The sequence below is a fragment of the Ooceraea biroi genome, chromosome 8, assembly GCF_003672135.1.
Source record: "Ooceraea biroi isolate clonal line C1 chromosome 8, Obir_v5.4, whole genome shotgun sequence".
NCBI classification, from domain to species: domain Eukaryota; kingdom Metazoa; phylum Arthropoda; class Insecta; order Hymenoptera; family Formicidae; genus Ooceraea; species Ooceraea biroi.
The window spans coordinates 6,415,934-6,432,433 of NC_039513.1; the positions used below are offsets into that span (position 1 = coordinate 6,415,934).

A 16,500-nucleotide genomic window follows, 5' to 3' on the forward strand; every position below is an offset into this window, starting at 1 on the left:
ATTGTACAAATCTGAAATTTTTTCATGTATCAAGTGGTTTCAGTTTTAAGTATGTTTGAATTTAAACAATAATTGTTTTATGAAAAAAAATATCTAAAATAATTAAAATTGCATTTTACTAAGAAACTCTAAAACAATAGTTCTTCAAAAGAATAATTATTTTCATATCTGAGATTCCAATTGCTTACTTTATTTTCAGTTGTAGTTTAGTATAATATAGTAGCCACAGTAACGATAAATAATAAATAATAAATTTTGGCAATTACGTTAGAAATGAGACACAATGCGCACACGCAACCTACCTATAATAATCTCCATTTTGATAAAATGATTTATCGACCGAAAATACGAAACTCCGTCTCAAGGAGGAAAATGTAATTTCACTACGAAAGCGAGGGAAAGGAGATCCTGAAGGAAGAGTTCGTCGCGCGTTTTCTTTTCGCATGCAACGCGGCGCCCGGTCTTGATGGTCTACGAAATAACGACGACATGGCGATCTCGTTAGAGCTGTGGTGTGTAAAATGGGTTAAAAACCCCTCATTTTCACGCCTGAGGGACGAAATTACGCGGTCGGCATACCCGGTGGCTTTTGTCGGCGGATGATTCAATTGCCACGTTAGTAACAAAAGTATACGTCGCTTTGTCCGCCCATACACAAAGCGAGGTTGCCTAACAAAAATCGGAATAATGTTCGCTCGCAAAAAGCCTCGCGCGCGTGCCTCGAACTCATTCACGAAAGTCCGAGTTTTATAAGAAATATGTATATGTACATGTATCTCCCTTTCATTCTTTTTCCTCCCTTAAGTACATTTCACTGCAAGTTCAATAATTGTCCAATCGAACGAGCCCGCCGAAGGTGGGCTCGTTTGATCGTAATTATATTACACGTCTCGTTCTCGATGATAATAGGTAGTAATGCCTGTCATTGCTAAACTTCACAACACTTTAGAGTATAGGTTAACTTTGAATTTGGCGCGTGAGGCCTTGTAGATGCTCACCGCGCCCTCTCTCGTCATCCAGTTTAGAGAAAAGTGCTAAAGTTTGAGTTGTTGAATTCCGTAGATGATCCTGGGTGTAATACGTAATGTAATTTGTTTTGTTTTTGTTGAATTCAATATTTTAGGGTGGGAACGGATCATCTTCGAACGAGACATTTCATATAATTACGATCGAACGAGCCCGCCTTCGGCGGACAATTATATTACACGTCTCGTTCTCGATGATAATAGGTAGATCTTTAGCGTTCTCAACACTCGTTTTATTTTTGTGTATAAAATAAATAGTGTAACTTAGCACGTTACTGTTCCAATATTGCATGCGTAAAATTCTTACTCGACGATTGTATCGGCTTATTATAAAATCGAGCAAACATTTGGGACTGACTGGACCAACTCGCCGTGCGTCTAATTGTATCAATATCGACACCTTTCTGGTAGGCGGCGGACACTACAGCATGTCGCGTACTATACGCTGAAAACTGGTTTGTATCTATCCCAGCCTTGCCAAGCAGGGACTTGATCCAGTGCCCAATTGTTTGTGCACTTACGTCACTATACGGTTTAACAGTTGAAATTAATAGTTTTGTATTACTAGTCGTTCGTATGTTCTTAGTATAATCTAAATATTCCAATATAACCGAAGCCGTGCACAGACTGGGTTTTTCCGTGAAAAACGGTAGGTTTATTTCAGGTTGAAAACTACCGACCTTTGAGGTTTTAATTAGATCCGGTATTTTAATTGTAATACCTGTATTTGAAACCGCAATATTATTTGTTTTGATTAACGCTAATGTTTGTAGTCTGTGCGCGGTGGTTAACGCTAAGAGCGTGGCAGTCTTTTCTGCTACATCTTTGGGTTTTAATTGCTTCAAGGGATGAAGTTTTTCTAAATACTTAATCACTGGTGTCGTGTCCCAGATACTAGCATACTTCGGTCTTACTGGCCGTTGTTTGAAAATTCCCTTAAATAACCGAGAGATTAACACATCGCCAGAGATATCGCGTGAAGAAATGAGAGAAATAGCAGATCGTGTTGAGTTTAGTGTGCTGTAGTTGGCACCCTCCTTGAATCTTTTTGTCAAAAAGGCAATGATTGCCGGCGTTTCTGCATTGAAGACATTGATGTTATTTTCGTATGAAAAATTCCACCATAATTTTAGTGGAGTCTGGTATTGACGAAGTGTTGACGCTGTTATGGAATTAAGCATGATGTCCACCGCATCCTCATCCAAACCTTTCTTTAGAAACGCCGTTCAGATAATATTCCTGCCACCAATGAAAGTTTTGGTGCCAATGGGTGTATCTGTTCTCTACAAGGAGATAACAGCAAATTTTTATCTGGGTTGAAAATCAGAGTTGGCGCAGCTAAAAGTGACGCAAACAATGGGTACCACGGTTGTGTTGGCCATAATGGTGCAATCACTATGCCCACAGCTTTATCTACAATTATTTTTTGTAGTGTTCGTGAAATGAGTGCGAAAGGCGGAAACGCGTAAAATTTTTCATTCGTCCACGAAATTGTAAACGCATCTACTATTTCGGCCTCCGGATCTGGATACCTAAAACAAAATTGCTTGCATTTTGCGTTTAGTCTAGAAGCAAAGAGATCTATTGAAAAAGGACCCCATTCTTTTGTTATTTTCTTAAATGCTTTGGGAGATAGTTCCCACTCGGTGTCAATGTTATTTACCCTGGATGCAGAATCTGCTTCCACGTTCTGTTTTGAGGGTATATACGTTGCAAATATCCACAATTTCCGACTTTCGTACTATTACCAAATTGTCCGCGCTAATTCGCTGAGATGAGGGAATTGAATTCCTTTCGCTTTATTTATATACGATATGGCAGATGTGTTATCGACCCTTAATAATATTTCACAGTTCGATAATGAAGTGGCGAAGCACTTAAGCGCAAAAAACGTTGCAAGTAATTCGCGATAGTTGATGCTATATTCCCTTTCTTTCGGGTTCCAAAATCCATAACTATACATTCCTTGACAATAAGCTCCCCAGCCAGTGAGGGACGCATCTGAAGAGATCTCGATCGAGAATTTAAACGTTCGAATGGGATTCGAAGCTATCTGCGAGTTAATTTTCCACCAAGTCAGGTCATCCGACATGGCTTTGTTAATGTGCATGTTTGCTTCATAATCATTGTCATTCAGAAGTAATGCAAGGACTTTTTGTCTCTCAAGTCGTTTACAATAAGTCGAACCGTAGGCCACTGCCGGGCATGCTGCTGTTAGTACTCCAATTGCTTTAGCTATATCACGAATTTTATAACTATTGCCTTCTTTGAATTGATTGGTAATACTTAAAATTTGAAATTTTTTCTTTTCTGTTAATTCTAACCTAAAGTCTAAGGAGTTAATTATAAAGCCGAGATATTTGCATTTTTTATTCGGCGTTAAGGAACTTTTCGCATAATTTATTACGAACCCCAACTGTTCTAGCAGAGTTATTATTTCTTGTACGTTGTTTAAACACTCATTATAAGATTTATTTATGCAGAGAATATCATCAATGTAAATTATTGATATAATACCCATGGTTCACAACTTATGCATGACTGGTTTCATAATTTTTGTGAAGACGTATGGACTTGTACAAAGTCCAAATGGTAGACACGTAAATTGAAACAGTTTGTTCTGGGATTTGAAGCGTAAATACTTTCGGCATTTTTCGTGTACTGGGACAAGAAAGTATGCGTCTTTTAGATCAATAGAGCACATGTATGCCCCCGGAATTAATAAATTTTTTGCCGATTGGATATCCTCCATTTTAAAATGAACAGGATCTATAAATTTATTTACATTTTTCAGATTAAAGATAAATCTGCTAGAACCGTCAGGTTTAGGAACTAAAAAATACGATGAAATAAATTGTCCATCGCACTCTTCGCACTGCTCCACAGCCTTTAACGATAGTAACCTATTTATTTCCTGTGTAACCAGAATCTGGTCAGTATCGGACCATATAATGTCCGATGGAGAATTATCTTGCTGTGGACTATCCGTGAAAGGGATCCGATAGCCCTTCACGCAGTTGAGTATATATTTGTCACTTGTGATCTTCGTCCACTGATCTATAAATAACCGAAGGCGACCTGCTTGAACTCTTACCTCGTTTACTTCTTCGTCGATTTCTTGCTCGACTTCTGACTCGAGGCCTTTTGTGTGCTCTGACTCGTTCGTTGGTTTCTGGCCTTGAATCTGATTGTTGCTTGTCTCGGATATCGCCCCACCTGCTTGTATTTCGCAGGTGGGTATCGCAAGTTTCCCTGAAAACGTGGTTTCTGGGTAAATCCTTTTGAAGATTTCTCCGGGGCCTTGAGTGTAGCACACGCTTTTCCAATTGTTTGGACTTCTTTGATTTGTTCAGCAAATTTCTGACCGTACAACCATTCATCAGCTTTGATAGCTTCAACTGTGGGCTTAACCGTTTTATTCAGTAAAGGTGTAATAAATGATTTTCTGGCCACCGATTGTTGATAAAATACATCCGTTAATAATTTTCCGGCATCACAAAGATATTTTGTGAGAACTTCCTGGTCAATACCATCCTCTGGGTCATCAAGAATCATAGAGATTGCTGCCGCTAATGCCGATAGTGCTGAACCCACACAATTTTGAGTCTCCAAAAAATGTTGGTCTCTTTTTACGGCAACCTCCGACATAAGTGGAACGATTTCCAAATTAACCTTAGGCGCTTCGGTATACAGGTCTTGCTTTTTCGGATATTTTTGCAGAATGACCTTCTTGTGTTCGTCTGGAAAACCTCCTTGCATTCATTTATCCCATCTGCATTTGAGTTCAGGATGAAATTTAATTGCAATTTCTTTAGTCGCAGTGGGATCCTCTCCCAGGAGTTCCAACATTTCCTCAGAAATTGACGTATTAGGATTAACGAGGCTATCCATGATTTGCACGCTCTCTGACGATTGTGCATCCACAGGCTGGTCAATGTTATCAACCAACTGTTCTTTGATTTCATTAACCAAACTCTCATTGATTTTATCATCTCCTGAAAAACAGAGAGAAGTCGATATCACATGGGCATCACTTATTGTGAAACTTGTGAATTTACACTCTTATTGAATTATCACAAGTTCGACCCGTGTCACCGTCGTATGGACATGACACTTTCTTTGTCATTTGTTATAGAAACAATGTGATTCGACAATTTAATTATTGGCGATCTTATCGTCTCCTGAATAACAGAGGAAAGTCGAGATCACATGGGCGGCACTTATTGTGTAACCTGTGACTTTACATTCTTCTTGAATTTATCACAAGGTCGCCCGTGTACACGTCGTATGGACATGACACCAGTTTGGACATTCGTATGGAATCGTCAAACTGTGCTTCGACAAACGAATTATGCGGAGACTTCGTATGGAAATCCACATTACTTACCCGGAGGAGGTTGGACTAACCGACCAAGTATGTTGGCGAGGTTATCTAACTGAAATTGCATGGTTTACAACTTTTCCTCCGTTCTATTTTTGCGCAGACGACAATCTCTTGATCGAGACCGGGAGCGCTTCCTTTTCCTGTTGCTCGGCATGCTCTATAACACCTTGGTTGCTGTTAATTCGCGTTTTATATACGACAGTTATACTCACGATGTACATGAAGTTTAGCACAACAAACTATATGGCGAGAGAGGGCGCGGTGAGCATCTACAAGGCCTCACGCGCCAAATTCAAAGTTAACCTATACTCTAAAGTGTTGTGAAGTTTAGCAATGACAGGCATTACTACCTATTATCATCGAGAACGAGACGTGTAATATAATTCCGCAGCATAAAACCTATTAAAAGCAGGAAAAAATTATATAGGCGAAAGTGTTGTGGTGCCTGAGGCATTATACAACTCCATTATCTTTTTCTCCAACGTCCTTTTTCTGGATAAAGGTAGTTTTCTTCATGATATCACAGAGTTTAATATTGTTAAAGCTTTTGAAGATTCACGTTCGTAACGGTCGAGATGAATAAGTCGACGTGCAAAGTGACTTTTTTGATTGCATACGTTTAGATCGCAGCTATCAAATTAAAGATAAAAAGCGTATAAAAAAGTAGCCAAAGATATAAAAGCACCATGATAAATGATATTTAATATTAGCTTCTCTCGATACACATTGACGTATATCTGAATCGCAAACTAATCTGATACCAAGAGAGTACTGTATCAAGGGAATAATGACGCAAGTGTTTGAAATGATAGATAGATAGATAGATAGATAGATAGATAGATTCCGTAACATTGTTTTCGAACTATGTGCAACAATCAATGAAGTAATAATCCTCCACCAGTACTATCTATTGACAAGCATAATATATTTACTCAGCGTATATGATACATAGCAAAACTTGACTACGTTGAAGTGATCACGTATTGTGCATCCGGCACTTATCCCTTTGGGACACGCAGTGACGCGTGAGTTCAAAATTAAATTTGATGTAATAGCAGTATGATAATACGCGTAATCCTGTAATAAAGTTTTCATTTTTCACATGAAACTTCATTCACGCATACCAAAGTAAATGGCAAACTCATTTGCCTCGAGACAAATTTGAATTGTTCTTCTTTGATTAAATATAAATTTCTTATCGAACAAGTCTTTATACATACGATATTATTTATAGATTGTAATAATTTATAATTGTAATTATTTTTAGATCGTATAATTTTGGACATGTTCTAACAAATAATATAACATTGCATTTTATATAGATTCGCAAAACCGCGCAAGAAAAACAGGCAAAGCATAGACTATAACTCCCATTATTTAAACTCTCCGGAAGCATGTATGCCGCAAATTCAATATCGCACAGGGCAGCATCGATATGACGTAACGACCGGTCATATTTATATTATCAGTGCATATTGGAAAAAAGTCTGTTTCACGAGCATGCACTCGTGATTTTCGACCGTTTTTCAAAGCATATACCGAGGTTTTACCAAAGCTGCAATCAGTCGTAGATATATTTGCATTAACTCCTCTTCCTCGACCGAGTCAATAATGTTAACAGATAGTCGTAAATTTTATCTTTCCAACAATTGAAAATAACTATTGAAAAATGGTAAAATCTGTTAAGTATTGGTACCAAATGTATTAAAATAATTGGAACGTTTAGTATATTAATAACAAATGGAACAATAATCACATAACAGAAGAAATTTGACGTGACTAGTTTAGCATTGATTAAAGAGCTTTTGTTAAAGCGCCAATTATCAACTCCCGTAAACTGCTGCCATTGCAATATTAATAAGCCAAACAATGGTTAATAAATTCAATGCTCTTTAGATTCGCTTTATATCTTGCAAAATTGTACTTTCATAGCTAAAATCCTAATATTCTCTTTGCGAAATAAAGCATTCATATATCATTTATGTAAAAATTACACATAAATGGTTGATTGCAATTCGGTATTTTATAAATCATGATATTTTTTCCAAGCGCGGATGCTAAAAACGTTGTTCCTCTAGTTACGTTAAACATGATGAATACAGGAAACTGTCGTATAACCATGTCATATAACCAATGCGGACGATTGGAAATGAGTTAAATACATAACGAAATAAATTCATATTCATGGCAGAATCAATATGGTTTTATTTGCTGAAGTGGAAAATCTAGCAGAAAATTTTAAGCTCACAATCAAAAATTAAGTGTCACGATAATCTCTAAGTACACGCATAAATTAGTTTGATCATCTGCAGTTTATTAATAGTGTTACGTGACGACTAATTACGGCATTTCGATCTTCGTAATAAACCTCATCCGACTACAAATTTTCTCATTTATTTGATGTACTTATTGGCCGAGTTAATAAGTTTTTCATCTACTGATAGTCACACACAAATACAATGATAATAATATGATGTAGCTTTTCGCGACGCAAGTATGCACCGCATGCACGTACGCGTACCTTTTATTTTTGTGTAGAAATTAACACTCGTTTGACTCGTTTAACGATTTTTCACGTATTGTAGCAGAGGATAAAAGATTAAAAAATCTTTTTTTACATGTCGCAAAATTACGCAAAGTATTAAAGTTTCGTGAAAATTTACAATGCACGCGCAGTCGTAAAGAGCTGAATAATTCGAACATGAAATAATTTAAACTTTAATCTGGAAATGTTCAAGCGTATTTCAAAATTTCGGAAATGTTATCGAAACCTTTGGAACGTCGCTTTTTATTCCGCTTTTCCGACAGCAAAAGTGACGGTTAGAGGATTTGCACGGTAGCGGGTGGCAGGAATTTTGGCGCCGCGTTGCACCACTGCACTGCACGCAGTCCACAAAATAAAAATAAAAGTAACATTTAGAATGCAAATAAAATGTTTTTAATTACCGCGAATGCGCGGCGGCAGCGCCGATCAATTATATTGCAGTTACAGTTTTACTGCGAAACGAGCATCGTATCGCGCATATCACTGTTAAAGCTCGCTATCGAATGTGCATTATTCTGATAGATGACAAGGATTTCAATTTGCTGATCATGTATGGCTACTCAATTACAATTAGTTGAAATTTGTAATAACAATGCGCCATCCCTATCGGATTCCTGTCGGCGCAGCGGTACGCTAAACCGCATCGCAAGAGCTGTTCCTCTTGCGAAGCTGCACTCCGGGCTTTTCCGGGAGGAAATTATTTCGCGTCGTTCCTATATACACGTCTACCGGCCCTCTTCTGTCAGTTGTAATGGAATATTCATTCAGCGTCGCAGCTTTTTAGTGCCACTAATTTCCCGTGTAAGCGCGCCCAAGCCTGCGCGCGAAATTGCTTAACATTTCATAAAGGAACATCATCAACTCGGGTTGTCGGTCTTAAAGCAAAGCTAAGTAATATGATTACCTATTGTTATCAATTATGTAATATCAATTGTTTAATTTTTTAACTTCAAGTATTTTTATTATCCATTTTATTACGGGGTGTAAACGGCATCTTTCCATACCTTAAGTATGAATCCGTTTTGTTCACTTACTTTACTATGTTAATTAACAAAACACGAATTGAATGTCCAGTTTGAAGTTGTCACGAATACATCTGATTCGAAGATTTTCTGACATATTGAAATGGCACAAATACCGTTAGATATTATTTTATAAAAGAGCCTCCCTTTCTTAAAGAGGCATCACACAAAAGAAAGTCCCGTCAAGCGATTGCAGGTGCATCCGTGTTCTACTTCCTTTGATCCTTCGTATCTTCTTGTGGCAGCCGCTATGGCATCCGTTTCGTGGTCCTCAGAAATCCGATTGATCTTAAAGACTGGCGCGCTGCTCTCTCTCTCTCTCGCTCTCTTGCAATTAGTAAGAGCTTATACTAACAATGGAGTGCCTTTATTGGATTCTTCTTATGGTGCAATAATGCAACTTCGTAAATATTTAAGCATCATCACTATTTTTGGCGAATTTCGTGACGGAATGGAATATCTAATCGGACGCGCTGTTGAAAATTAAGAGAGAATTTACATCGATTTTTAATGTAAAATAAGAAGCTTTGCGAAGTGACACGGATAGCACGGGTTGCGGACGGTCTTTCTTCGCATTCTTAGAAATAAAATTCAAAGTTTCCTTCGTTTCTTTATTATAAAGAAAGAGAGAGAGAGAAGGAAACGGGGGGTTAATTTCGGAGCGCAGCACGAAACGGATAAGCATGAGTCAGAAATTGAATTGGAATTTATCTAGAATTATCATGGGTATTATTTTATGATGCAATAATGTAATGTTCGCGGCATTACGCGCAAAATTGATTTTCATTAATGATACAAATGCCAACGTCAAAGCGTGATACATCATGCCGCAAAATGATACGAGAGGAGACTGTTAATGATTGACGATTAAAACCTGCTCATTAACAGCTAATAACAGATACTGACTTGATGAATATGTTGAGGTTGATTTTTCAATCTCGAAAGTTTCATATGAAATTTTGGTACCACTAAAATACTACACATGTTATATTAATATTATTAAAATATTGATATCTACACGTGCATTTTTTACTTTACTAGAAATTGCAACTGTGTATATAGACTACGTGAGTTTTAATAACATATTATATTGCTCTTTTATATGGCAGCAATATATGAACATACGTCAATTATATTTTAGCTAATGTCGTGAATTCGTGAAGAATAATTTTTGATACCAACATCTCCAAAGAATGCAAACAATGTCATCGAATGTAATTTATGGTTCTTTTCTTCGAATTCAATCTTTACATTAACCTTCCAACAAGCCAAACATACTTGCCATAGTTCACGAACGCAAGAACGGGTCAAATACGACCTCCAATATATCCGACAAGTTATCATTTCGGCTTTGTAATTGAATTCTCTAACTGTCCAATTTTTCTTTACTAGTTTTCTCAGTTTTCTGTAGAATTTTCTCGCTATTATAAAAACCGAATCATAAAAATAACATAAAAGATATAATCCTTTCTTTCTTAATTATTCATTGAAAATGATATCATAATATAAAATTTTAACGAGACAGTTTTCTCATTTTAATAACAGAAAACACATTGTTATAAGGTAAAGAAAAGAGCATAGTTTCGTTGAAGCAAAATATTCCAATAATGCAATTTAACGAGATAAATATATCTCGTAATGAAAAATACATCGTAAACATTGAGAAACAAACAAGGTCGTTTTGTTAAAATCGTCTAACGAAATATTTTCAATGGATGATTTGTTTCGAAACATTTTCGTAATTATTTGCATCAGATATAAAGAGAAAAATGTTAACATTTATACATTGGAAATTCCATCGTTTAAATTTTGTTTGTAAATTTTTATACCGAGTAATGCAATTGTCTGTTTGTTAAAGCACTATGTTCTTGTCAATAGCACTTCTTTCTATTAATTTTTATTAATATAATCATATTAATATCCATTTTTGACAGTTACTGCGTACAATGAAATTATTTTGCAATTGCAATTTGAAACAACTCTTGTCATTTTTTTTTCTTTTTTAAACATAATGCAGAATGCAATTATATCTTCCAATTTTTCATGATTAAATTCAAAAATACTTCTGTTAGTTTTACACATTTTATACATAAACGGAATATAAAAGATATGTACTTTCTCTTACTAAGAAGAATGAGGGGGATCTTATTATTATAAGCCGGGAAAATTTTCAATAGAGAGGCATTTAGATATTTCAGCGAGAATTCTTTTCATTCTCAAAAATATTACTCCGGTTTAAGTCCAACCTCGCAATTAGCTGCGGTTCCCCGCAACAATAGAGTGCGTTTATTGGATTCCTTTCGGGAGCAATCATTCGGTCTCAAAAAGATTTCAAGCCCGGCTTCCTTCCTTCAAACGTTCCAAAGAATCGAAAGAGCAACTGTGAGGTGGAAGGGGCGATAGGTAGCAGGGGAAAGAGTTTATTGTTCGATTCGACAGTAGGAAGGTTTAATTAACTAATTAAATATACGAACTAGAGAGGAAACAATATCTTAGTGTCAAAAAAATGTTGAAAGCATAAGGATAATCTATGCAATGACTATGAAGATTATGATATTAATAACTAGAGATGTAGTCAGATTATGCAAAATACATGTATGTGAGAATACACACACATAAATATATATTAGTAACAGATACACAAATAATATTGCAAGTTACCGTAATCTTCATAGCTATTTATAATAACAATTTATAATAGCAATTATCGAATTATAAACGAAACGTAAAACGTGAGGCATATTTTTACGTAAGGGTGTTTCTCGGCTTGTGTTTGCTGAAATCGAATCTTACCACCAACTAATTTGGTCAAGACTTTAGCATTTTCCATCCTGCACAAGGATTTTCCCTGGATGTCTGCGATGCTAGGCAGAGTTGCGCTGGATTATTGTGCGGACGGAACGAGTATTGCACTGCAAATGACAATTTGTTAGAGTTCTCTGGGGTTCCCCGCCTTTTCTGTTCCTCTCTCTCTCCCTCCATCTTCCTCTCTGCCCATCATCTCCTTCTCTTTCTCTTCTCGCTCATCCCCGGGGCCCATCCGCGTGCGCGACCACCACCGCGCTGGCATCTCACGCCATACCCCGCGCTCCGGTAGCACTGGAAATATTTCAGGAACAGTGCTCTCGGCTCTTGGCACCGTACGTTTCGCGAAAAGAGGAAAATCGCGAGATGGTACGACCGCCGGCGCTGGAATTGCATTCTTTTGTCTCGTTTCTGCATGTAGAATCGCTGTGTGTAAAAGGCTCGCGCGGGTGACTGGGCGAGTTGTAAGTCGAAGACGGCAAGACTATGAGGGCGAGGGGATGACGAGGGGATGGCAGCGAGGCTTGGTGCGGGACGGTGAAGCATTAACACACGACGGGGCAATATGATAAGGGCGTATTTTAAGGTTCGATGAGCATCGGTTTTCCTCGTTCGCCTTGTACCACCCACATATATACCGCATTCCTTCTTTGCTCTCTCAATATCGCCGGGTGCAATTGATCGTGAGCCATTTTATATATTGGAGCAGTAAAAATGTCGCGTTTCCTTTTTTCCTCTTCCCACCCCGGGCCGGGTACCGCCGCGACTTGATTCGACGGGAGGAGAGCGATTTTTCGTGCCGCGAATGGAGTTACAACTTATTACAAGTCGGTCTGACGTACAATGCTTATATTCGCGATCCGTCAAAGCGAGAATACAGCAAGTATTATGTTATATTATATATCGCTCTGTGACTCTGTTCTTCCTCATTTTTTGAAGTAGCAAATTCTGTACTTTTGGATATTTTATATCACGATAGATATAGGTGAACATATGTATCATTCGTATTCTTTCTTCTCTAGATTTCATATTTAGATAAATAATTAATATTAATGATTGCTATAAATATATTTTAATATTTAAAGTTTTATTATATTTTTATTACTTCTCATTATTTAATATTTTTTATTAATTTGTTTTTAGAAATGCAATTACTATGAAGCTTACGAAGTATTCATAAATTTGTAAAAATTGATTAATGATTATAAACATTGAATTGAAAGAAAGGATATCTATCTGACCAACTGTTTTATATTTATCATGAAAAGCATAGCTAAAAATGATGTAATTCTATTTCGATGAAGCTAAGTCGCGTTAATAGATTTTTTGCTTTATTTTATTGTTTCAATTTCTGCATCTATACCTTTATGCTGGTATACATTTTTCAGTTCAATATCTTTATTTATTACTTTTATCTATTGCTAAAGTCTGTGATTAATGTTGGCGCCACTAACAACAAATAAATTCTTACGTGAATTCCGTTTTCGCTCCCTCACCGGAGCTTTATCCGCTCCGACTTCATTCGTTACGTGTGAAATCGAGCATAAGGATTCTTAATGTACTACCTTGACCAGTCGTTTCGTTTGCCGGATTAACCGAAGGTAATACTCCTGGACAGATGCCGGGATAGAATCGTACATTTTCAAACTTTAGCAGCTTTTCTTCTCTCTTCTTACGCGAAATCGCGCGATAAACTCGAGAAAAAGAATTATTGTTTCTTCGCACATTATTACATCACAATTAATCCTTATTTAAATGGTACTTTTAATATAATATTTTTGTGTTATTATTGTTATTATTGTTATTGTAAAATTCGATTCAAATTTTTATGCAATATATAGCATTCTATATGCATATACATCTTATTATAAAACTTTATTATTTTTTATTTCGTAACTACCAAAGCAAACGCTCTCATTTTTATATTTTCAGTGAATATCAAGCAATCAAATATTGTTTTACATATTTTTATCGGATGCTAATTTTCTTGATGACTAACACTCTAGGATGTGAAACATAAATTGAATTGCGCATCGCGCTTTAATCTGAAGAGTGAAACACATTTGGGAACGTGTCTTGATTACGTGGTTGAAATAGAAAAGCAAGAAAGATGTGAACTTTTCGGAATCGGTCTCTCACGCCCGCGGCGATGAAAGTCGCGTATCAGAGTTCGCGTATCCTCAATCGTGAGTTCTCCAGTGTTACTTATCTAAAGAGAATACGTATATATCATTTCAGCCGAAAATCGAGTTCTGCTAGTAAATTAGGAGCTACAGTATCGTCTAGCGCATTAACAAGCGCAGGAGAGTGGGTGTACATACGTGCGTGTACGTGTGCGCACGTGTGCGCACCTGTGTTCACGTGTGAGTGCGTTCATGCGCCCGTTACCGCGCTAGCGCATATCCGGCGCAGGATGCGGAGTACACTGCAGAGGCATGATAATACACGGTATCTTAGAGAAGGCAGTCATCGGGCTGCGCACACGGGCGAGCTGACCCTTGTTGCAAACCGCGATTCCCGTTTCACCCTTCGACCTGAGCGCGCGCTAAGGTGTAATAATCTGAAAGGCCTTTCGCGGTACGTTACCCCCGCAGATAGGGACGAATCGGCGAACCCCAAGAATTTTATTCCACCCTCACCCTTTGATTGCTCCATTTTCTACGGAGATTAATATCCTCGTGAGTCTCCGAGTTCATAAATGTCGCGCTTGATCGCGATCCTGGTTGAGATAACGACTTTGAAGATAAAATGGTGGTTTCCAAAGTTGTGCTAGGAAATGTTTCTTTCTTAAAGAAGACGCGTATTCATAATTCCAATTATGATCGAGAAACATGAATAACGAGATGTTACTGGAGAGTATAATTGAAGTTATATAAAGCTATATAAACTGCAATTTTATCATGATTATATCTGGTTCAAATTGTGGCACAATTTAGGGATTGACGAACATTTTCATTGACTATAAGATAAGTCTAGACTAATGGACTATAGACTGTGGCATTTTAGACAATATAATTCCTGATGTGAAACTATGATGTTAAACTAGCTAATACAGTAGCAATATTAATTAATAAATATTAAATATGTTTATTCGTGCATTGAATAAATTTAAGATCTAATTTCTAAATTAACTTGCTTTCCAAAATAATTTAACATTAGTTTTACGCCGTTTTTAGTCAACAGACAAAAATACAACCGCAATGCTTCGTGTATTATTAACACCATCTCTGAGAAAGTATGACGATTAAGACGATACCGCAATTTCTGAGGATACGTTTTGTGCATCGTTTATCCGCAAAATTGTAAGTACTCGCGAATATAACTTCATTAACTGGCGATGCACAAAATGCTAGATCGATTCGTTGGGTGAAATTTGAATGCGCTCTGCGGATGCTTGTTGCCGGTCCTTTGTGCGGTTTGCAGCGGTATAACTTCGCTGCGCAAATAATTATTACATATTGCAACCGTTACTCTGTACGTCGGACAAACGCGAAGCCGACGTATTCGTAGAAATAAAATTTTGACGATGCTATTTCGCATTTCAGCCGTTCTGTTTCTTTTATCGGTTCAATATAAAATATTAAAGCATTATGGTTTCTGGTGACTTATCTTATCAACAATGTATATTACATATAAGTATTTGAGATAAATGAAAAATGAAAAGAATATTTTACGTTATGCCACACTTTTTTCAAGAAGTTAATGAAAGCCACTATATTAGTTTTTGTAATTATATACATCTGTTATACGTTATAACTGCATATAGTATATTAAATGTATTATATTTATTATATAATTTGTTCTTGCGAAAATGCAATAAAAGATTGAAAAATATAAATTCATTATCTTTACTGAGAGTACGGAATTTAAACATTATATGGGAAGGTTAAAATAATAAATTCATTATTTTTACCGTACAGTATTTAAACATTATACACAAGTATTATTCATTGAATACACAATGTAATATATAATTAATTGATTATTTAAGGTGTATCTATATCTTTCGTATAATCAAGATTTTAATCAATTACTGTTTTTGATAGAGTTCAGCATAATAACAAAATTTATTTAATTATTTTAATTATTTATATATTGGGTAGGCCAAAAAGTAATTGCGTATTTTTTTAAATATAAATAAAAGGTGAATTTTTCATGGGAAACAAAAACTTTATTAAACAATATATTGTCCATTTTGTTTGATTATCTTTTGCCATTTTTCAGGCAACTTCATGATTCCGCGCTCAAAAAAGTTCTTATCTTTTTCAGCAAAAAACAATTCCAACAACGATTTGATATCCTCATCAGCAGTAAAGGTTTTACCATTCAAGGCGTTTTGCAAAGAACGAAACAAATGGTAATCTGATGGTGCCAGGTCTGGCGAATATGGTGGATGTGGTAACACATCCCATCCAAGCTGCAACAATTTTTGACGAGTGACCAAACTTGTATGTGGTCTAGCGTTATCATGGTGAAACACAACACCTTTGCGATTCACCACTTCTGGACGTTTCTGTTTGATGGCATCATTTAATTTATTCAGTTGACGACAGTATACGTCTGAATGAATGGTTTGATTCCTTGCAAGCAGCTCAAAATACACAATACCTTTAAAGTCTCACCAGACTGACAGCATAATTTTTCTTTGGTGAATATCTGCTTTTGAAGTGCTTTGAGCAGGTTCATCACGCTTGCTCTACGATCTTTTTCGTTTGACGT

General features: G+C 36.6%; 1 protein-coding gene and 1 pseudogene across 7 annotated transcripts in view; one reads left to right on the forward strand and one right to left on the reverse strand.

Annotated features, from left to right (window-relative positions):
- LOC105287868 (nephrin) overlaps window positions 1-16,500 on the forward strand; it is a 215,526-nt gene that overhangs the window by 12,489 nt on the left and 186,537 nt on the right. The window lies entirely within an intron of this gene.
- LOC113562448 lies at window positions 1,244-8,699 on the reverse strand (annotated as a pseudogene).